The 21,443-nt window shown below is 54.6% G+C and overlaps 1 long non-coding RNA gene across 1 annotated transcript in view; it reads left to right on the top strand.

Annotated features, from left to right (window-relative positions):
- The first annotated feature begins 1,916 nt into the window (after positions 1-1,916).
- LOC124522023 (uncharacterized) overlaps positions 1,917-21,443 on the top strand; it is a 72,946-nt gene continuing 53,419 nt past the window's right edge. The window contains exon 1 of the long non-coding RNA XR_006964657.1: positions 1,917-2,044. This is a non-coding gene — a long non-coding RNA (uncharacterized LOC124522023). The remainder of the gene's footprint in view (positions 2,045-21,443) is intronic.

The raw sequence follows: 21,443 nt of genomic DNA, 5'->3' as shown, positions 1-21,443 counted from the left end.
TAAATTCCGTTTTAGCAACCATCTTTTTTCATCTGCAAGAACCCTTTTTATCCTTCACTGCCCTTTCCGTGGCATCTTGTTCTCTTTCTGTTTGTAAAGCTTCGTTTGGTTGCCTGCACCATTTCCTTCTTCTGGGTTTTATTCTTGTACACGTCGATTATAATCTTCCATATTGGAGGTTTTGTAATGTAGTGAGTAATCTTTGGTTGGTATTTGGTTTAGCAGGAAGGTCTCGATGGCTTGGGGGACGCCAGCGGGGCTTCTTTGTGGTAGGCTTACTCGCCACTAATTGCAGGGAACTGAGCATTTTGTGGTGGATGTTCCTAATGTTGTCGTATGAAGGTTTTTGCTTGTGATTATTTCCTACCAAAATGAAATTTCCAGTCTCCTGCCAAGTTTGAGGGTCGTGGGGCGGGGGGGGAGGGTATGTCCAACCACCTGCACTATGCATGTGGGCTGGGGAAGGGTCTACACAAGCAGACGCTCATTATGGTGCTTCACTGCTCTGAGCCCTACCTGCTGCCTCTGTGTCCTGACTGTCTCATCAGCTGCCTCAGGAAATAAGAGTCCAATCTCCTGTCTAGACATCTTCCCCTCGTATCTCGTCTGCACATCATCCTAAATCTTATTAAGGTCTAGCTTGAATAAAGTTATACATGCGTGTTCCAGCCTCTGCTGTCAGACTGTGGGTCCTGGAAAGACTCGATCTTATTTACTTTGGGGTCTAACAAGGGCCAGGAACTTGATAGGTACTTAGAAAATGCTTGCTACTTTGAAACAAATTGAATTTTGCTCATACAGACTGTTTTCCGGTTCCAAATTGCAGGCTGCAGCCCAAATTACTTCCACGTGTTCTCCCCCCATCCATGTGGTTACTCCGAACACTGGACACTTACATACTTTTGGATAAAACCTAAGATAATTCAACCTCTCGTTTTATTCTGTGATTCTAGGAGGTTTGAAAACATCTTATTAACAAAGCAAGAGAGAAGTAAAAGAACTTCTGATATTTTGATGGCTTATGTCAATTGAAGGTCTACTGAAATATGAGAATTTCAATTTTTAAATATTTGGTGGTAAGATGGGAATTCCTAGAGGGGCGCCTGGGTGGCGCAGTCGGTTGAGTGTCTGACTTCGGCTCAGGTCGTGATCTCACGGTTTGTGGGTTCGAGCCCCGCGTCGGGCTCCTTGCTGAGAGCTCAGAGCCTGGAGCCTGCTTCGGATTCTGTGTCTCCCTCCCTCTCTGCCCCTCCCCTGGTCACGCTCTGTCTCTCTCTGCTTCTCAAAAATAAAGAAATGTAATAAAAAAATTAATTTAAAAAAAGATGGGAATTTGTACAGAGTCTGACACAAGCAGTGCGCTCGTTGGTTTTTATACTGATTTTTATTCATGAATTTGACTTCTGGTAACACTTCTCCTAACCCACAGGGCATCAGTCACGTTTATATAATTAAGGATGTGTCTAGAGCAAGCCTGCATGGCTCGTGGTCTCCATTCTGTGCCCCGTTGCCATCTGTGCCCCACTTACACAAGGAGGACAATTAGCCCTCGCCACCATTTCTCTGGGCACCTTTGGGAGCTTGGAATTTTACTCAGAGCCTCACGGAAGCTTTGTGTCAGGGTGTGCATGTAGCTGTGTGTTGTTCTACCCCAGGACCTTTGGTTGAAGGGGAAGCAAAGTGTCAGGCTGGGAAGGCTGTGTGTTCGGTCTCGCTTACTTAGCCCTCAGTGCTGCGGGCTGGAAAGTGATAGCGTGTTCCCTGAGTTTCCCTGCATCTTTGGCAGAGAGGGGTCTGAATGAGGCAGAAAAGCCAATTTACAAGCCATCCTTTTGGGATGGAAGATCATGGACATTTATTTATTTATTTATTTATTTATATTTTAATTTAATTTTTATTTGTTTACAGTTTAGAAACGGCCCATCGTTCCCGAAGCCCGTGGGTCCGGAAGACACAGTTGATAAGACCCAGCCTTTGGAGGGTCCGCTTGGGAATTTCCCACTTTGTGTCCTGAGACTAGGAGCCCAGTGGTGGGGACTTTGTGGTGAGTTGTCCTTTCTTCCTGCTGAGGCTCTATCCCCCCGTGCCAGTCGGCGGCTGTGTCCGTTGCTTCCTTGTTTAATGGTCTATTCAAGACGTGTTTATCAATGCCAGCGATATGTCGGTTCGTTGGGGAGGGCCGAATGCCGAGCAAAGCAAACGTCTGTACCTTCGTGGAGGTTAGCGGTCTCACCAGGGAACAGCAGTGCAGAGGCCCAGAGGCACGGAAGCGCTGTATGCGTGAAAAGTGGTCATCCAGCCACAGGCTGGGGAGAGGTGGCAGGGGCAGCCCATCGGTGACCTTATGGGCTCTGGGTATGGAGTTCACATCTCATGAGCAGTGGTCAGGTGGCAGTGACAGATTTCAGGGAGAGAGAGACGTACTCAAATCTGCCTTCTCAAAGGGTCACACCAGATCTGGGTGGGGGTGGAGGCAGCGTGGAAGCAAGGGGCATCTGGAGGCTACCGTGTAGTCCAGACGGGGGGCAGTGGTGGCTTGGCCCAGGGTGTTAGTGGCGGAGGTGAGGGACACTGCAGAGCTTCTAGATGGATTGGGGCAGCAGGGGCGGCCCGCCGTTGTGTTGGGCTGGAAAGGAAGAGGCGCGAGAAGCGGTGACGAGCACGGCTTTCGGATTTCGAGTGGAGACAACACAGCGGAGGGGGGAGTCCCATTTCCTCAGATGAGAAAGACGGAAAAAGAAGCATGTTTACGGGTCAGATCCGGATTCAGTGTTGCACCGAGGCTCAGCTTTGGGCTTGGGTTACACCTAAACACGGGGAAATTAGCAGATGGCCAGGTCCAGAGCTCAGGAGAAAAATCTGGGCTGGCTTGCTCATTCTTTTCTTCGTTGTTCCCATGTGGAGGCATGATCTAAACACCGGGCAGTAATTTGCGTCGTGTCATCGTGAGATGATTTTGGGCGGTAAGAATAACAGCTGGTTCTTTCTGCAAAAGGCTTCCGTGCTGTAAGTGGCTGTCCGGGCACTGGTCGCTGTGGGTGTTAGTCACGCATTTTGAGCACGAAGCAGAAGGTGAACCAGGTGAATCGTTCGTGAGCCTGGGTAGGCTTTGTATTGGGGTTGGTGCTGATAAAAAAAGTGGGTCTGGGTCTCATATTCTAGTAAACAGGATGGTAGGGGTGGTGGTGATGGTGGACATGGTGATGATGGGGGTGATGGTGGTGATGGTGATGGTGATGGAGGTGATGGTGACAGTGACAGTGATGGTGATGGTGGTGATAATGTTGGTGATAATGGTGATGATGATGGTGATGATGATGATGATGAAAATGTTGGTGGTGATGGTGATGATGGTGATAATGTTGGTGATGATGATGGTGGTGATGGTGTTGATGATGATGGTAGTGATGTGATGGTGGTGATGATGGTGGTGATGGTGATGGTGGCGATGGTGATGGTGGTGGAAGTCGCAGTCATGGTGGGGTTGGTGATGATGGTGGTAGGAATGAACCCAGCCGGTACGTGTTCAGTAGATTGAAGTTCGCACCCAGTCCTCTGATTTCTATTTTATGTGTTCATTTTCCTGGCAGGAGGCAGAAAGAGTCTGTGTGTGAAACTCTGCTGTTTCAGATACAGGGTATGTGCTTGGTAACCATTTGTTCTCGTTACTACAGAGCCAAAAACATTTTGTCATTCGGTTAGTGAATGCAGGGCCCTTGCATGTGGGAATGTGCCTGGAAAACATTCCCCAACCTTTTCTTTCATCATTATCAATATAACGGTGTCTGTTTCTTCAATTGATATCATTTATAGTGAGAGATACTTATCTGCATGGCCTCAAGAGACAAATTGTGTCATTAAGAACACTTTCGTAGAGGATGTGTCTCAACTGAGTGATGGGGGTTATTACTGGTTGTGTGAGTTTGTCAAATTCATTTATTCTACACGGCTTATGGGACTCAGAAGTTACTCTGCTCTCTGAGGGGTAACAGGTGGGTTATTTCGAGAGCTTATTACTTTTTTGATGTTTTTTTATTTTGGTCGTTCTGGGGTTGAAAGCGACAGAGGGGAGTGATATGCATTTGTGTGAATCTTTCCTATATTTGGAATGGGCTGATCTTTTTTTTTTTTTTGATAGATTGTTGGCTGCTTGGAATTGCAGATGCATCATTAAGTTATTGCATTTAAATTTAGCTCTTCTTGTCACTTTGGAAGGGAATGGAACGTTTGAATTATTTCACCATGAAGGGAGAGCAATTAGAAAATAGATCCTCAGGGCTTTTCAAAACGGGAGGTGTAGCCAGTGAGTCTCAGTGGCGGCTGTGTATTTGACTCAGAGGAAGGGGTTTGCTGAGAGGTCCTTCGGTCCACAGGGTATTGGAACGACCTTAAACACAGCTTAGCGACCACTGGGGTGTAAGCTCTCCGAGGGCAGCATTTTATACCCAAGTCGTGATGATCCTTATTCTCAATACAGCTGTGCCCATCCCTGTGACAGGGGTCAGGGCCTCTCTGTGTCAATAAATCATTAAACTGTTTATGTATACACCGAGTTGGAGAAGTGATGTCACCAATAACGCTTCCCCAGAGGCTTGAGTAATGACAGCATCTTGGAAATCATGCTCCTTTGTCCCGTTTCAGGGGCAGCGGTACTTGTTGGGGTCACATCTCACCGGGACGTGCAAGGTCAAAAGCTGAAACCCACGTATAACGTTCCCATTCCAAACCCGGTTGGCCGGCACCGGTAACGATTGGGTGTTTCCTTTTCTCAGTTTTCAGGCTCCCCCCCCCGCCCATGCAGACACAAACACACGCGCAGACGCGGCGTGTCGGTTTGTGGACGCGTGTGCACGCAGAGCGGGGTCTGCACGCGTTTCAAGTGCTTACAGACGCTGTCCTGCAGCTTTCACAATCGATTTTTCATTCCTCAAGCTGTCTGCTGATACTTCGGATTTGCAAAAACTCAAGTGTCTTTTGACCTTCCCTTGCACCGAGCTAACCACTGTCAACAGTTTGGTCTCCTGGACCCTTTTCGACATACGTGTGCGCGTGTAGCCGCAGAAAGTCTATCGTAACTTTGCACGTGCTTTAAAGAAAACCATGTGGGTTTTTCTGCAGACTGGTATCTTTCTGTTTCCGGAATATTTGGTAGAGATCTTTCCACGGGAGTATTTTAGTACACTGCCTCATTCTTTAAACATTTCTACTTGTTATCCGATGGTGTCCCTGTACCACGGGGTCTTGGCTCGATCCTCCCGGAGCAGACCCAACATGGGGATTCCAGTCGAAGTGGCCTGTTTGCCAAGCGATGCCAGGAAACTTCGGGAGGTGGCGGGGGGCCAGGCAGGGAAGGGCACGCCATCCAGCCGGTGTCCGCTGGGGCCAGCGGGGCTCCTCTGTCCTGGAGACGGTGGGGCACCCCCTGGACCCACCCCACTCGAGGGAGGAGCGTCTGGGGTATTTACCCACCGCCGTCCCCCTGCCGCTGTTTGCCGAGGGGGTCCCTCTAACACGTGCGTGAACATCCCGTCAGCTCTTGCCGCGGGCGTTGGCGGTAAGCGGTTTTACTGCGTGTGGGCTTGGAAAGCAAGGGGCTCGGGGCGGCCCGTGCCTCCCGCCGAGGGCCTGATGGTGCTTGCTCGTGTTTAACAACCCGCTGACATTGAACCGTTTATGGCCAGTTAACCAGCCGCTACCCTAACCACGTGTAAGGTTACCAGCATCGCTCACCTGTGTACACGTGACTCTAGAACATTCATAGAAAAGTTAAAATTTTAAAAAGGGGGGAGGTACGTGCGTGTGTGTGGTCCAACCACCTGACTTTGTACGTCATAGATGTTCAGTCAATATTTGTAGACACCACGAGCTGTTGACACGGGAAGGAAATGACCTCTCCGTATCTTGGAAGCGTGGCCCACGGCATCTGTTCTTTTACCGCGTCTCACAGAGAAGTTACGTGGCTCCTTCTGCCTGGGGCTGGCGGGCAGGACCTGTTTCCTCAGTGCCGTGAGCTCTCAGAGCAGAGAGTGGCTCAGAGAGAGCGCGACTTTGTCTTCCCTGCCTTGGTGGAGAATTTTGTCTGGACAGGCTCAGGACAGGCCCTGACTGTCAGGCTGGTGAAGGCGGTGCCTAAATCCATCCACCAATGCAGTATTTCCAGAGCGTTCTGCAGGTTACGGAATAGACAAAAGCGGCCGACGAAACCCAGATACAGACATATGTTTACTGCGAAAAAATAGGATCATGTATTAGAAAACAGATTTTTATTATGTTTTGATTGAAAAATTTTTTAGTGTTTATTTCTGAGAGAGAGGGAGAGAGAGGGAGAGAGAGAGAGAGAGAATCCAAAGCAGGCTCCAGGCTCTGAGCTGTCAGCACAGAGCCCGACGCGGGGCTTGAACTCATGAACCGGGAGATCATGACCTGAGCTGAGGTCAGCCACTCAACCGACTGAGCCACCCAGGCTCCCCATTAGAAAAAATTTAACTATCACATAACCAATGATTTCACGGTGGCAACATGAAGTTTCCTTTTCAATATCTTCATGTCCATAAAACATGTGTGCTTGTTTAAGGAGAAAGAGTGCGTTAATAATTGGGGCACAGAAATGGCAAAACTCACGAAGTTTGGGGAAACCCAGTTCGTTATGGCCTCAGAGATGCACCCTGTGAGCTGCAGGTCGCTCCTGGGCCCCTGGACTGAGCCCAGGTCAGTCCCCAGACGTCTCCGCCCCACCGATTCTGGGGCCTCGCTTTCCGTCAGGGCTGCAGGACAGACCGTCTCCGCGTAATGTTGTTTGTGTGGAAATGTCTAGTTAAAACAGCTCTTAATGTCATTATGCTCCATGACTAAAGTAATTATGTATTTTAAATTCCCCTTTCTTTCTTTCTTTCTTTCTTTCTTTCTTTCTTTCTTTCTTTCTTTCTTTCTTTCTTCTTTCTTTCTCCTTTCTTTCCTTCCTTCCTTCCTTCCTTCCTTCCTTCCTCCTTTCCTTTCCTTTCCTTTCCTTTCCTTTCCTTTCCTTTCCTTCCTTCTTCCTTTCCTTTCCTTTCCTTTCCTTTCCTTTCCTTCCCTTCCCTTCCCTTCCCTTCCCTTCCCTTCCCTTCCCTTCCCTTCCCTTCCCTTCCCTTCCCTTCCCTTCCCTTCCTTCTTCCCTTCCCTTCCCTTCCCTTCCCTTCCCTTCCCTTCCCTTCCCTTCCCTTCCCTTCCCTTCCCTTCCCTTCCCTTCCCTTCCCCTTCCCCTTCCCCTTCCCCTTCCCTTCCCCTTCCCTTCCCCTTTCCTTCTTTCTTTCTTTCAACAGGCAAGTCAACATAGAATGGGCTCTGTTGAGCTCGAAATCTCAGTGCCAGTTAGAGTCAGACAATCCCTTTGGTGCTTGCTGGGCCTGTCAGGGCACGTGTGACACTGGGGGGCCATCGGCACACGCGGCCGGCGCGGTAATGGCCCTCTGCTTGCCCACAAGACCAACAAAAAGCGAAAAGGCAGTGCACGTGCATTTGGCAGGGTCTTCGGGAACCGCTGTGGAACTCACACTTTCCGCCGTGGCATTCGGGTCTTGGTAGTGTCTGTTCCTCTCCGGTGTCTTGGCAAACCCGGGCCCTGGAATGAAGTTTACGTGGCTCCTTTTTCCCTACAGAGGAAGGAGGCCGTGGACGTAGCTGAGGAGGGTCTTTGGGGGAGCCCAGCCCTATGCCATTGTGTCTGTCAGGGCGAGTTAAGGGACCGGTGTAACTGAGGAGAGAGTAGTGTTAACGTCAGGAACGGCTTGATCCAGAAGCTCAAGCAACGCTTTGGGAATCCCAGTTTCCCCTGTGTTGGTTTCACTTTGAAGCAGGGCCCCTTAATCGTGTGCTTTGTACCATCACGGCTTGGGCTTCCTGCCTCGCGCTCTTGGAGGGATCCACCTGGGGTCGGTCACGCTGACGCTCGTCTCTCGGAAGTCCCGTTTCCTGAAGCCCTGATCAGGCTGACGAGATTCCAGGTTCCCCTACGGTCGTTACTCCCCGTGTAAGGATGACCAGGCGCCCCGGGAAAGAGGCCTCCTTAGCGCGAGGCTGCCTCTTCCTCCCCTGGCCGTGTTTGTGCCCTCGCAGACGTCCTGTGCTCACCGGACTGTCTGGGGTGCCCCGCTCTGGATCACACAGACCGTCGTCTGCTGTGGGTTGAATTGTTCCCGCAAAGATGTCGGAGTCCTAACGCCCGAGACCTCAGAACGTGACCGTATTTGGAGACCGGGTCTTTACAGGGGTCGAGTTAAAGCGGGGCCGTTTGTGGGGGACCTAATCCAGCGTGACCGGTGTCCTCGTAAGAGGGGAAACGCCACCCAGACAGGTGCGCAGGGAGAGCGTCACGTGAAGGGAGAGCCAGCGGTGCTGCGTCTACAAACCACGGAACACCACGGACTGCTGGCCACTGCTGTCGCTGGGAGGGAGGCCTGGGCCACACCCTCCCTCGTGGCCCCCAGAACCTGCTGAGTCTCCGTCTCAGACTCGGGGCCTCCAGAGCTGCGGGACGGTTCGTGTCTGGGGCTTTGTTAAGCAGCCGCAGGGCACGAATGCAGGTCCCTGGGCACCAACACCCAATCTGATTCTGGCTCAAGAAGAACGATTTCCCAGGGGAAACGATGGGAAGGGGAAGGCCCTGGGAACCCACGGGGCAGGAGGACAGGGATGGCCCCTCTGTGAGACCTGCCGGGGAGAGTCCGCTCCGAGCACCGGCGTTGGTCTTTGAGTGCCTCCGCTCAAGACTGAAATTCAAGGTGCTGATCGTTCCGTCGTCGCCTGACTTGGCTGGAGGACCGAGGGCGGGCGCCTTGACCGCCCCTCCCGCCAGACGCTTCAAAGCGAAGCCGCCGTGCCTGGCCGGAAGGCGTGTGAGCGGGGCCCCCTCAGTCCTGTGCACCTGCCGTCGGTCGCGTGCACCCAGGAGCCTGTTTCTTCTCGGCTGCACTGAGTCACCGGGTGGGTGCAGGTTCCAGAGGAACGCGGCCACGCCGTGCGTCTCCGTGAGCCGGCCCGTGGCGCATCCCAGAGCCCACGGCGCTGACAGTTCTGTCCCACGTGGCCCTTTGTTTGCTCCTGGGAACAAAGGGCCAAGGACAGCGAGCTCGCGCAGGGCCACCTCTTAGTGACAGCGTCCGGTCACCGTGTCCGGCGTTCGGGTGTTTTGGACCTGCCGTCCGGTCAGGGCTTGTCCCTGTCACCAATTAGTAACCAGGCAACAGGACATTTGTCACCGCAGCAGAGTGCAGCCGAACGAACGGAGGGGCTTTGGTTTCGAGAGGAGATTGATAAGGGAGCATTAGCACAGGTGGAGCTTAATTTTTAACCCGTGGTCGCGGAATATGTCTGGTTCCCATGACGACACGGCTTTGTTAGATTCAGGATCCTGGCTAATCAGTCACCGCAGGGAGAAGTGCATTTCCCACGTCACATGAGAGCCTCCCGGGCTCCTTAGTGCGGAACGGTGGCTCTCTACAACCTCCCCTTGATCTTGTTCCCCACTGGCCCGGCGGAGGGGACCACTCCCCAAACCGGGCAGGGCTGGGGTTCTTAGGACTTGGCGGGTGTGTTTCCTGGGGAACTAAGAAACCCGCAGGGACACGGTGGGCAAAGGGCCCTATTGCAGTCCCGGAAGAGAAGCCGACAAAGGCCCTCGGTCGTGGGCCACGGCGATTGGTTTCTCGGAGCCGTTGGCTCACTTCACACCACGTCCATCTGTCCACCTGTCCGCCTGTCCATCTGGTGTGTGGGACCCGCTGGGATGTAACCCCCATGAGGGCAGGGGTTTAGCCTTATTACACCGTATCTCCCGCAACTGGGATGTTTCTCTGACACCCAGGAAGCCGGTTCCATACTCGCTCGGTCGACTGTAACCTAGTGGCAAACATGTTTCTTTTTCCAGTTTTGCCAACTTGATGTGCCATAATTTGCAGGTAGCTTCCTACAAGGTAATTGGTGTTTCAAACGTAGCAGCTGCATCAGCAAGAAGTCTGCTAACCTGCGGATTTTAGACAGACTCCTCTCTGATGGAAGTCTGGGTGGACGTTCAGATGGCTGCTTCCCCGTCCCCAGGCAGGCTGCACGTGACCTTGGGACTGCCTGTGCCCAAGGGTCTCCCCCACCTTCCCCCCCACCCCCAGCCTTCTCCTTGCTTTGTGTTGCTGGGATTGTCCCTTCCAGGTTATTTACATATTTACATTACAAAGCTATAGAAAATAGTCCCATCTCAACGCTGTTGAAGAAGGATGTTTACCTGAACTCCCTTTTTGAAACTCTATCACCTTCAGGATGTTTGTTCACGTGGCCTCGAAGCCCCCTGGGGAGGGGTGGGGAGAGCCCCCTGGGGAGGGGTGGGGAGAGCCCCCTGGGGAGGGGTGGAGAGAGCTCTGGGAGACAGCAGTCAGCTCACGCTCCCCTTCCGCCCCCTTCCGGGGCTGAGCAGACCCCACACCCCACACCAGACAAGTGCAGGACGGAAAAGCTAAGCTCAAAGAGGACCCGGTCTGCGTGACTCACTGAGAGGAGAGGGCAGGTGGCCTTGGGGTCCCCGTCACTGTGCCCAGAACCTGTCCTGCTTTGGGGCTGCCTTCCTACCTTCCTGAGATCTGTACCTTGGGAAACTCCATGCCCATTTTAGTTACAGTGCTTTTTGCTAAAAATAATAGAAAACACATTCAAATTGGCGTCAATAAGAACGACCACTTTGGGGGGCAAAGGCGAGGGAAGTCCAGGTGTCTCCTTCGCCTTGCAAGGTGCTGGCTTTGCCCTGAGACTTACGGTCCCAGTAATCACAAGATGGCCGCTGTAAGCGGTTGAATTTCATACACCTCTATCCCCAAATAAAGATATATTCAAATCTGAACCCCGGGACCCGTGAATGTAACCTTATTGAGAAATAGAGTCCTTGCTGCTATAATGACGATGCGAGTTAAGATAAGGTCGGGTGGGCCCCAGATCCGGAGACTGCTATCCCTCTAAGACGGCCATGTGAAGACAGAGTGGCCGTCTCTGTTCACATGGTTAAGGACAGACAAGATGGACTTTTGGGGTTCAGAGGTGGTTAGCCACAACTGTTTTGCTTTCAAGGTGACGAACAGTCAGCCCATTCTGGCTTTGGCAAAACAGGCATTTGTTGCAGGGAGGTTTTCAGGCATGGTTGCATCCAGAGGCTGAAGTGATGCCATCAGGAGGTGGTCGTTTTCCTTTTCTTGACCCCCTTTTTCTTGCCCCAGCTTCACCTCAGCAGGCTCTTTCCACGTGGCTGCCACCAGCACCTCTCTTTCTAGCAACTTCCGTGGGAAGAAGAGAAGAGCTTGCCTCTTACTGGTAGGCCAGCAGAAGCCCCAAGATCGTCCCTGATGGGACGAGTTCGCCCATCAACACGAGACACAGTCTGTTCCTTGAACAGTTATTTGGCTGAGGGCAGATGGCACTTTGGCCAGGCCGGGGTCAGGTGCCCACTGTGGATGGAACAGAAGCGTGGTAATTTCCCGGAGGGACTTTGGGATATTAGAGCTGGAAGGAAGGGGAGTGTGTGCGGAGCAAACCAAGATAGATTCTTCATGGCGATAGAGATGTCATGGGTCCAGGTGATCAAGGAGGGCTTCCTGGAGGAGGAGGAGGAGCAGAGGCCCTCGGGAGGAGGTTGAATTCGCAAGGGTGGATAGAGCGACTGAGTTATCCCACGTTACCTGGTGCACCTGCTCTGTGTACTGGGGAAGATTTAGGAACGGGGGAGGCATCACCAGCTGCTGAGTGAATCTGAAATTGTAGGAAGGCAGCGTGGGTTCAGAAAAGCGGTGACCAGACACGCTGCCCGTGCACGAAGGTGGGAAGCCAGCATGATCGTGCAGGACCCTTGGAGCAGGGGGCTGGGAGCCTGTGGGCTTGGAGGACAGATCCTGTGTTCACTCGGCCCCCAGATACTTATCTGTGAGAACCACCGCCTCCCTGGAGGCAGCCCTGTCTGCCCCCAAACTCCCCCCCCCCCTTACGATACTGTTCTCCGTTCTCCGCATTAGCGCACCGCTTAAATCTACTTGGAAAAGAAACAGTCTGTCACTAGATTAAGTAGGAAATCCTGCTGGAAACAGAAGGTAAAACATAGTAGGAGAAGGCAACACAGGGAAGGCGACACTGTTACTCGGATCCCGCCGGATTCTGGGGACCGGCTTACCCCCCAAAGGACACAGCACCAAATATTACGGGTATCAAGTGCGTCAGCACCAACAGAGCCCTCGTCATTGAAAAAAGTAAATAAATAGGAGAGAGAATATCAAGATGTTGGTGGTCATACGCTCTATAAACCGATGATCGATGAAGTATCTGCTGGGTGTGCACCTGAAAACAACCTTGGGTCACGAAGGGCCATCCTGTGCCCACCGGAGGTTTGGTGACGGAGGCGGAGGGGGCTGCACGTCACGCCTTCAGGTTGGGTTCTACGCTCTGCCAGTCATAACGGGCGCCTTCAGTCTTCCAAGGTCTACAGAGAGACCCAAATTCCCAACGAATGGGAGGTGCACACATTCAGTCATGTCAGCGGAGCGGACCCCAGCTTAGCTGTCTGGGCGGCTTGGAGATGTTGTCCGATGGTCAGAAAGATGTGAACTTCTCAGCGGATCTCTGGGTCTTTCCCGAACCCTGAGAAGCTCGTGGGATCCCTAAAGCTATTTTGCAGATGAAGAGTTAAGGATGTTCTCCGGGGCCCTGAGTTAACAGTTTGCCCATGGCTGTATCGGTGACAGGGCTTAATCCAGCGACTAAACAATCATCTGTGCCTCTTTTGTAATCGGCACTCAGTGCTTCCCTTAATCACATTCACTGCTCGTGGGATCAGGTCAACGTGAGACCTTCTCAGAGAAAAACCGGGTTCAACGTTAATGACAAATACCCTTTGAGAAAGGACATATAGAGGCTGGGTCTATCGTAGGGCATCTTGTCTCCCTCCACGGGCCGGGATCCCTCCATTACTGCCTCCGTGCCTCCACGGGCTGGGTCCCGCGCCGACGACAAACGTGGAGACCAACTATGTAGGGATGTCAACCTCCTTCCTCACGTTCACCCCCTCTGTCTGCAGAGGTAGAGATACGGAGTAAAGGAGCCAAGAGCCAGAGAGGAGGGTCTCCTGGGTTCTGCCCCCACCAGCCCATTTCATGCACGGGGGTGGCGGGGGGGAGGCGCCGTGTCTCACGCCCACATTCTCCTGGGCTGGATGGATAAGCCTCCAGGGGAGCGGTGTCACATGCTGGGGGTGGTGCCTGTTCACACCCCATTAGTCTTCCCATGGCTTCCTGTGGTTTCTCGATTCACGAGGCAGGAAGCCGACTTTACCCCAGTCTAGGGATAGAACATGTGGCCTGGGCTGGCTGTGAGGTGCCTTCTGCCTCTGTAGACACTGTCAGAGCCATACATGTGGCCTAAGTCAGTGCAATCAGAGCGGCTCTGGGGATCGCTACCACCCCATAGAGGTATTTTCCATCTCTGGCTGGATGTGGATAAGAAAGCTGAAAACACATGGACCTATCAGCAGCTAGCCTGGAATCCTGTGGGGAGTCAGGTACCGAAGCCCACTCTGAGGAAGGCAGCCCAGAACCATGGGGAGACACTGAGCAGCGTCATCTGAGCGACTCGATCTAGCCCTACCTGAAGCCCTTTGCACTGCCCTTTGCAACCTAAGATACCCTAACCGATACACATGATGCTACTCGACCCCTGGCCCACGGCCCACGGCCCACGTCACTGATTCTCCGTGTGCCCTTTCCTGCCAAGCCTGGCCTCAGCCTCCGAGTCCCCAACGCTGCGCTCGAGGCCGCCTCTAGCATTAAGTGAAGCTGACGCAGGATGAAGCCCGTCACTTCGGCCCACAGATGGAACTGGCATGTCCTTAGAGCCAGCGTGACCAGAGCTTTTACTGAACTCCCAGCTCACACCCCAGGGCGGTGTTTGCGAGGAAAACAGTGCAGTCCGGTGAAGGGGGAGACATGCCATTTGGGTGTGGACAGACCTGGGTTTAAACCCTGCTTGCAGCTCTCACCAGCTCAGGGACGTGGGCTTGTGCCCCAGCGTCCCCGAACCTCACACCTGCATGTTTACCAACCCCTGCGTGTTTACGGGCAGGGTTTCCTTCTTCTCTCGGAGGAGGTGGACGCCACAGAGCCCGGAACCACCCCCGGGTGTGGGCAGGCAGCCGACCGCAGGTCTGGGGACCAGAGTCCGTGGCGGCTGGCCCTACGGTCCTTCCTTACTGGGCGGGGTTTCTGTCAAGCTCGGTGTGGCTTCCACTCTGGGAAAGAAAGACCACCCTTTCTTTGCTTCTCCTTCTTCGGGTCGTGTTTCCTGCCCAGCTCTTCGCTCGAGAACAACCTTGTTGCGTTTTCCCGCCCCTGCGGGCTCGGCCCTGTATGAACCGAGCACGGCCGGTCCTTGGCCTCTGTGGGTCTTGTTTGCTGCTGCCTGGAATAGCATCGGGCACAGAGTGGGCGCTTCCCCTAGGCATGTAGTGACTGGCTAATGGGTTTTTCCTGCGTCCGTTTCCTTGGATGTTAACAGCGCAGGTCTAGGGATTTAACAATAGTGCTCATCTCAGAAGGCTTGAGAACGAAAGAGCGACACTCAGTAGACGCTGCCGTGCTGGTATTCCGGTGATTCTGCACCAGCTTCAGGTGTGAGGGCCACTGACGGTGCAAGAACCAGGAGTGGCAGTGAGGGAAGGGGCAGGGGGGAAGGGGAAGGGGCGTCCAGTGCCAGAGACCGAATGTTTGTGCGTGCACGTGCTTGTGTGTGCACGTGGGTGTACGTGCACGTGTGCATGTGTGTGCGTGCATGTGCTTGTGTGTGCATGTGCTTGCGCGTGTGCATGCATGTATGTGCAGGTGTGAGGGCATGTGCTTGTGTGTACGTGCACGTGTGCTTGTGTGTACGTGCACGTGTGCATGTGTGTGCGTTCATGTGCTTGTGTGTGCATGTGCTTGCGCGTGTGCACGTGCGTGTGCATGCATGTACGTGCATGTGTGAGGGCACGTGCTTGTGTGTACGTGCACGTGTGCATGTGTGTGCGTTCATGTGCTTGTGTGTGCATGTGCTTGCGCGTGTGCACGTGCGTGTGCATGCATGTACGTGCATGTGTGAGGGCACGTGCTTGTGTGTACGTGCACGTGTGCATGTGTGTGCGTTCATGTGCTTGTGTGTACGTGCACGTGTGCATGTGTGTGCGTTCATGTGCTTGTGTGTGCATGTGCTTGCGCGTGTGCACGTGCGTGTGCATGCATGTACGTGCATGTGGGAGGGCACGTGCTTGTGTGTACGTGCACGTGTGCATGTGTGTGCGTTCATGTGCTTGTGTGTGCATGTGCTTGCGCGTGTGCACGTGCGTGTGCATGCATGTACGTGCATGTGGGAGGGCACGTGCTTGTGTGTACGTGCACGTGTGCATGTGTGTGCGTTCATGTGCTTGTGTGTGCATGTGCTTGCGCGTGTGCACGTGCGTGTGCATGCATGTACGTGCATGTGGGAGGGCACGTGCTTGTGTGTACGTGCATGTGTGTGCATGTGCGCGTGTCTGGCCCCCTTCAGGCGTCTAGTATGGAACAGGACACCCTGGATGTCCCGCAGGGCGTGTGCAGAGTATCTAGTCTGTAACAGTACATAGGCTCTGCTCTTGGCGACAGAATACAGCCTGTAGTTTCGTTTAAAAATTGACATGTTTCAGGGGCGCCTGGGGGCTCAGTCGGTTAAGCGTCCGACTCTTGATTTCCGCTCAGGTCATGACCTCACCGTTCGTGAGTTCGAGCCCCACGTCGGGCTCTGTGCCGACAGTGCGGAACCTGCTTGGGATTGTCTCCCTCTCTCTCTAAGTAAATAAGGTAACTTAAAAAACAATTAACGTGTTCGTGTGAGTGTTCTGCTGCTGGGCAGTAAGACGCACGTCTGTGGAAGGGGAGGAAGCCGACGCCTTCGTCCGGAGCAGGGGGCAGGGGGGCCGAGGGGCCGGGGGCCTTGCAGGCGTGCGGGCGGAGGTTTGACACCTTTGCGTCTCGCCACAGGGGGACGCCTGTCTCTGTTCGCGAAGAATGCTGCTCCTTGTGTTTCTGAGGCCTGTCTTCCTAGTTCCCCGTCGGAATTCTTCCCTCCGACTCCTTACCCTCAGGTGACGCGCGAATCTTCCTCCACGCCTTTCCCCCCATTATGTAAGCAGATGCGACCCCTGCGGTTCATTCGGGCCCTGTGGGGTTTTGTTGCTTTGTGTATTAAAAGTAAGACCGGCTGTGTTTTTTCATGCGGATTATGGAATACGCTGCGCGGACTGTGTAGAGCGGGAGGCGGGGCATTTCCGGCCGCCCCACTGGCCCTCGCGCCTCCGTGTCGGTCCCCGCCCCCTGCCCTGTGGCGCCGTGACACCCAAATTCTCCCCAGTCGCCTCTGACGGCTTGTTTTGACCCGGGTGCTGACAGGTGCAGCCGCGTGAAGGGTTACTGCACCTGTGGGTCGGGAACGTGGGAGCCTCGCTCGCCCGCAGGGAGCTGGCACGTGGGCGTGGGGATGGGGTCAGACCGAGCAGGCCGGCCCCACCGACCAAGTCACGGGCTCGTGTCCTCATCCGGGGTTGGCGGTAAGTTCTGGGCTTGGGTGAGGGGCGAAGGCGGGCCTCTGGGCTGCAGGGGGGCGGGGGGCAGGAGAGCTAGCCTGGCCGAGCCCCGGCCCCTCCCGGACGGCCCTCCCCAGACCTTGCCCTCACGCCGCCGCGTCTTTCCCTCGTTGTCCGAACTGTCCCGTGAACACGGAGACGTGAAAACTATTGTCAAAACACCCCTTTCTCACGACGCGCCCCGGGCGGCCCTCAGTCCTGCTTCTGGCCCGCCGCGGGTCCGTTGTGGGGGGGACGGAACGAGTCCCGGAGGGAGCAGGGGATACCTGGTGCATACAGATCACCCGCCCCGTCCAGGTGCGCCTGGGGCCGGAGGGGGCGGGGTCCTTTGCAGACTGCGGGGCGCGCGTGTTCTCCCTGAGACACTGGGGTCTCGTTGCTGTAGAGAACGAGGTGACAATCAGAGTCTGAGACAACAGTGTGTTTATTAAACCCGCATAGAGGGGACACAGGAGGGTCCCTGAGTGCCCAGAGCTGGTTGCCAAGGCAGCCGAGCGGACGCCGTTCTCACAAGCAGGACACATGCCGCGAGGCTTTGCTTCCTCGTGTAGCTTGCGGCGGGCGTGGCGTGCGGGACACGGGAGCGCGCGTCTCTCCTCTGGAGCCCTGGCAGGGCAGGGAGGGGCCTGTGCACAGGAGAGCTCCCCGCTAGGCCCGAAGCTGTCAGTCCTGAGCAGACAGGCCTGCTGGTGAGGCCGGCCCGTGGCTGGCAGCTGGGACCTTGGATTCTGGGAGCCCCCCACTCCCTAAGAGAGAAGAGGGCCCGCCGCGTCCAGGCTGCACGACCGTGGTTTATGCCGACCACCTGCCTCCCGGTGGGCAGTCTGGAGTCCCGGATGCGCCAGCAGCTGGTGCCTATGTGACCGCCCCACAGACACCCTGGGCCGTGTCCGTGGGCGTCCCCGGTAGCGGCTTCTCACGCGTGTTGTCACAGCTTCACGTGTGACTCCGGAAGACTCTGGAAGCTTGCTCTGGTCTCGCTCGGACCTGCCCCCACACCTTTGCCCTTTGTTGACTTTGCTTTGGGTCCCTTTGCGGCGGGAACTCACAGCCACGAGCATGGCTGTGTGCGGAGTCCTGTGAGCCCTGCGGGGGTTCCCTGTACCCCAGGGTGGCCTCAGGGACCCTGACACAGGGCTGCTTTCCATCTGCGGAGAAGTTGGCCCGAGCCGCTTCTGGAGCAGAGATTGGTACGCAGCAGAGAAGCCGGCATCCGGAGACCCTCACTCTGTGCCCTAGGGTTCGTCAGAAGCCAGTAAGCAGAGGAAGAGGAGAAAAGGTGGCACTTTATAAGAAATCCAAATAATTGTTAAAAAGTCATTTAAGTGCAGATGAGAAAAAAGCCTCCCTCCCCCCCCCCCCCCCTCCGGCCGACTGAGATACCCTTGGGCCACACTCAGGCATCAGACCACAGGAAGGTGACCGCCTGGCCTGCAGGCTGGACCCTGTTTGCCGTCTTCAGTCCACAGGCGTGAGCTGCCTCCGCCCCCTCGAGCCGTCTAGGGAAGGCTTGGGTGTGAGTCTGCTTTGCTGCAGGCCCCACGGCCTCTTGTGGCCGGAGGCCCGTGACTCCCCGAACCCTCCGGGACTGGGCTTCTCAGAGGACACCCTGCGCCTGTTTTGGGCGTCAGAGGCCAGCCCTTCCGTCTTCCCTGGCTCCCTCCTTCCTCTGGTCTGGAGTCGCTCCCTCCACCCCTGGTCTGGAGGTGCCCTGCAGGACAGAGAGCCTCTCAATCAGAGCATTTAAGGGGGCTGTGGGTACGCAGTGGGCAGACACGCCTCCTGGCTCCTGTTTGAGGCACGAGCTGTTCATCAAGTGTGCAGTTCGTGGCATTTTGAGCAAGAATCCGGGACCTCGTCTCGTGTGTGCCGGGTTGGAACAGAGCCGTCTGAGGACACGGTGGTCGATGCATTTGCAGACTAAGGGCCTTCTAAAATCACGCCGGTGTAAACCTCAGAACTTTCCACAGTACTGCCCCCTCCCCGCCCTCCCAGCAGTAAGCCCTGCCTCTCTGGGTGGCTCCACTCCCAGCACCGTTAATATCTGCAACTTAACACCTGCAGGGGAGGCCTGGGACCCACAGTCACGTCTGCCAGCCGAGGACCAGAGGGCAGCGCCGGGGACAAATAAAGCACCCGGACGCTCAGTCTCCTGGTGTGCTGGGGGATGCAGGGACCGTGGAGCCAGCCCCGGGGTTTATGCGTGCCGGGGCTGTGGCCAGACGGGCCGAGGGGAGATGGGGGCCGAGGGGAGAAGGCTCCACCAGAGCCCAGTGCTGACCGCCTCCTTGATGTTCCCGGGTGAGGGGAGGGGAGCGAGTTCCGGGAAGTCTGGCGTCTCTGGGCCCCCGTGCGCCTGGGCACATCACTGCCCCACTGGCCTCAGTGAGTGAGTGCTTGGATTAGGTGATTCTGACTGTGCTTTGCTTGAATCTTCTATGAGCCCGTTGTGCCAGAGGCTTTAGGAATAAGTGAGCCCCCAGTCATGGGTTGACTGAGACTTCTTTCTTTCTTTTTTAAAAAAAATTTTATTTATTTTGAGAGCGAGAGAGAGAGCATGTGCACAGGGGAGGGGCAGAGAGAGGGAGAGAGAGAGAATCCCAAGCAGGCTCCCTGCTGTCAGTGCAGAAGCTGGACTCAGGGCTCGACCTTAGGAACTGAGATCATTCATTACGTGAGCCGAAATCAGGAGACTGAGCCCCCCCAGGTGCCCCTCTTGTGATGAGAACTTTAAAAAAAATTTTTTTTAACATTTATTCATTTTTGAGAGACAGAGAGAGACAGAGCATGAGTGGGGGAGGGGCAGAGAGCGAGGGAGACGCAGAATCCGAAGCAGCTCCAGGCTCTGAGCTGTCGGCACAGAGCCCGACGCGGGGCTCGAACCCACGAACCAGGAGATATGACCTGAGCTGAAGTTGGATGCTCAACCAACTGAGCCACCCAGGCGCCCCTCTCCCTCACTTTTTTTAAATGTTTATTTATTTTTGAGAGAGATAGAGACCAAGTGCAAGTGAGGGAGGGGCAGAGAGAGAGGGAGACACAGAATCCAAAGCAGCTCCAGGCTCTGAGCTGTCGGCACAGAGCCCGATGCGGGGCTTGAACCCACGAACCGTGAGGTTGTGTCCTGAGCCAAAGTCGGACGCTCAGCCGACTGAGCCCCCTAGGCGCGTCTGTGATGAGAACTTTTAAGACCCACTCGGCAACTTTCAAATATGCAAAACACTATTATTAACTATGGTTGATGATGATATCATTTATGGTTTATGAGTCCCAGAGTGTTCATCTCTGGTAGACTGCAAGGAAATATTACTTGGTTTTGACCCTTTTGTTTTTGCTTATCAAAGACGCAGGTGTTCACGGATTTAAAAATTGTATTAAGTATAGGTGAGCATGGTGAGGTTTTAAAACATCCGACTTTGGGTTCACACAAGACGGTGTAGACCCTAACCCACTACATACAACTAGAAACCCCAGAGAGGAAGCCAGAGGCAAGCAGAGCGGGACCCCGAAAGGAGGAGGAGGAAGCGGGGCTGGGTGGGGCCCCGGGAGTGGAGGGCATTTCATGTCCCCCCACCCGAGGGAAGAAGGGGGCCCAGATCTGGTGTTTCCTGAACCTCGTCAGCAGCAGAAGGCAGCCAGTGAGGGTTCAGGGGGCCAGCTGTCCCTCCTGCGGGGCCTGCAGACAGGCGTGTGCAGAACCTGGGAGAGGCGTGTGCCTGCGAAGGGTGTAAGGAGGCGGTGTGTCCACAGCTTTGTCAAAGAAACTCACAGGCCACGAATGAGCCGGGCGTCCACGTGGAGTGTGTAGAAACGTGGTCCTGGGTATGGAGACGTTGCAGGAATCCTGGGGAGGAAGTCACAGGCGCTCAAACAGGGACGCTTAGCTGGGCCGTGTCGGCACATCTCCGGAAAGCCACGGAACGGAGGTCTTGTGATGTGAGCGCACGCGGGGACGGCGTCCAACACCCCGTCAGAGTTTTTCGGGTGCTCGGGCTCATGGCTGAATGCTGTGCACGTGCCGATCGCGGGATTTAAACTGTGCCTACAGACCGAAGTTAAACTTCCCGCATCTCCTGAGTCGGGACAGGCGTGTTTACATCAGTCGTCTGCTGTGTTTGGCTGGACGATCTCTTGTGGCCTTTCCACACTTCACGTTATGTTTTGACTTTGCTTAAACAAAAGCCATCCTCTGGTAGCAGGACCAAGACCCGCGCAGGTCGTGATTTGGAAACGGGAAGAAAGTTCTAGAGTATCTTACGTCTGTGGTCCGTCGAGGGCTCTGGAAATGTGCCTGTCACCAAGTGCAGGCTTTGAGATGAGGTTTGGGCAGGAGCTGAGACCTTCCTTGCTTTGGAAGAAGAATAAAGAGACGCTTGGTGGGGTCCGCTCCGGAGTGGGCACTTCCAGCTTCTGCCTGTCTGTCCGCACATCTCCCCAACCCCAGGTTCATGCAGTTGGGGAGCTAAGAGGATGAAGGAATTCCTTCCCACGAGCCTTGCTTCTGCAGAAACGCGGGGCTTCCCTTGTGTGGTGAGTGGTGGAAAAGTGTTGAGGTGGTGCTCCCAGGAATGCAAGGTTCTCAGTGCTGTTTTTAGGTCGGCTTTTTTTTTTTTTTTTTTTGAAAAAGGAACGTATAGAGAAGAAAATAGCACACGTGCGTTTCCCATCACACAGAATCACAGGGCCGGGATTTTACTGTGTCTGCCCCCAGTCATTTTGATTGTTTGTGCTTTCAAAAAGTGACACGTTGCCTTTACCTTGTAACTTTTTCTTATAGAAGATGCCAAATATATTGAGA

Source organism: Lynx rufus, unplaced genomic scaffold (genome assembly GCF_022079265.1).
Source record: "Lynx rufus isolate CCGP_SWC_20201006 ecotype Redwood Valley unplaced genomic scaffold, mLynRuf1.p SCAF_33, whole genome shotgun sequence".
Taxonomy (NCBI): domain Eukaryota; kingdom Metazoa; phylum Chordata; class Mammalia; order Carnivora; family Felidae; genus Lynx; species Lynx rufus.
This window is presented reverse-complemented; position numbering and strand designations above follow the sequence as displayed.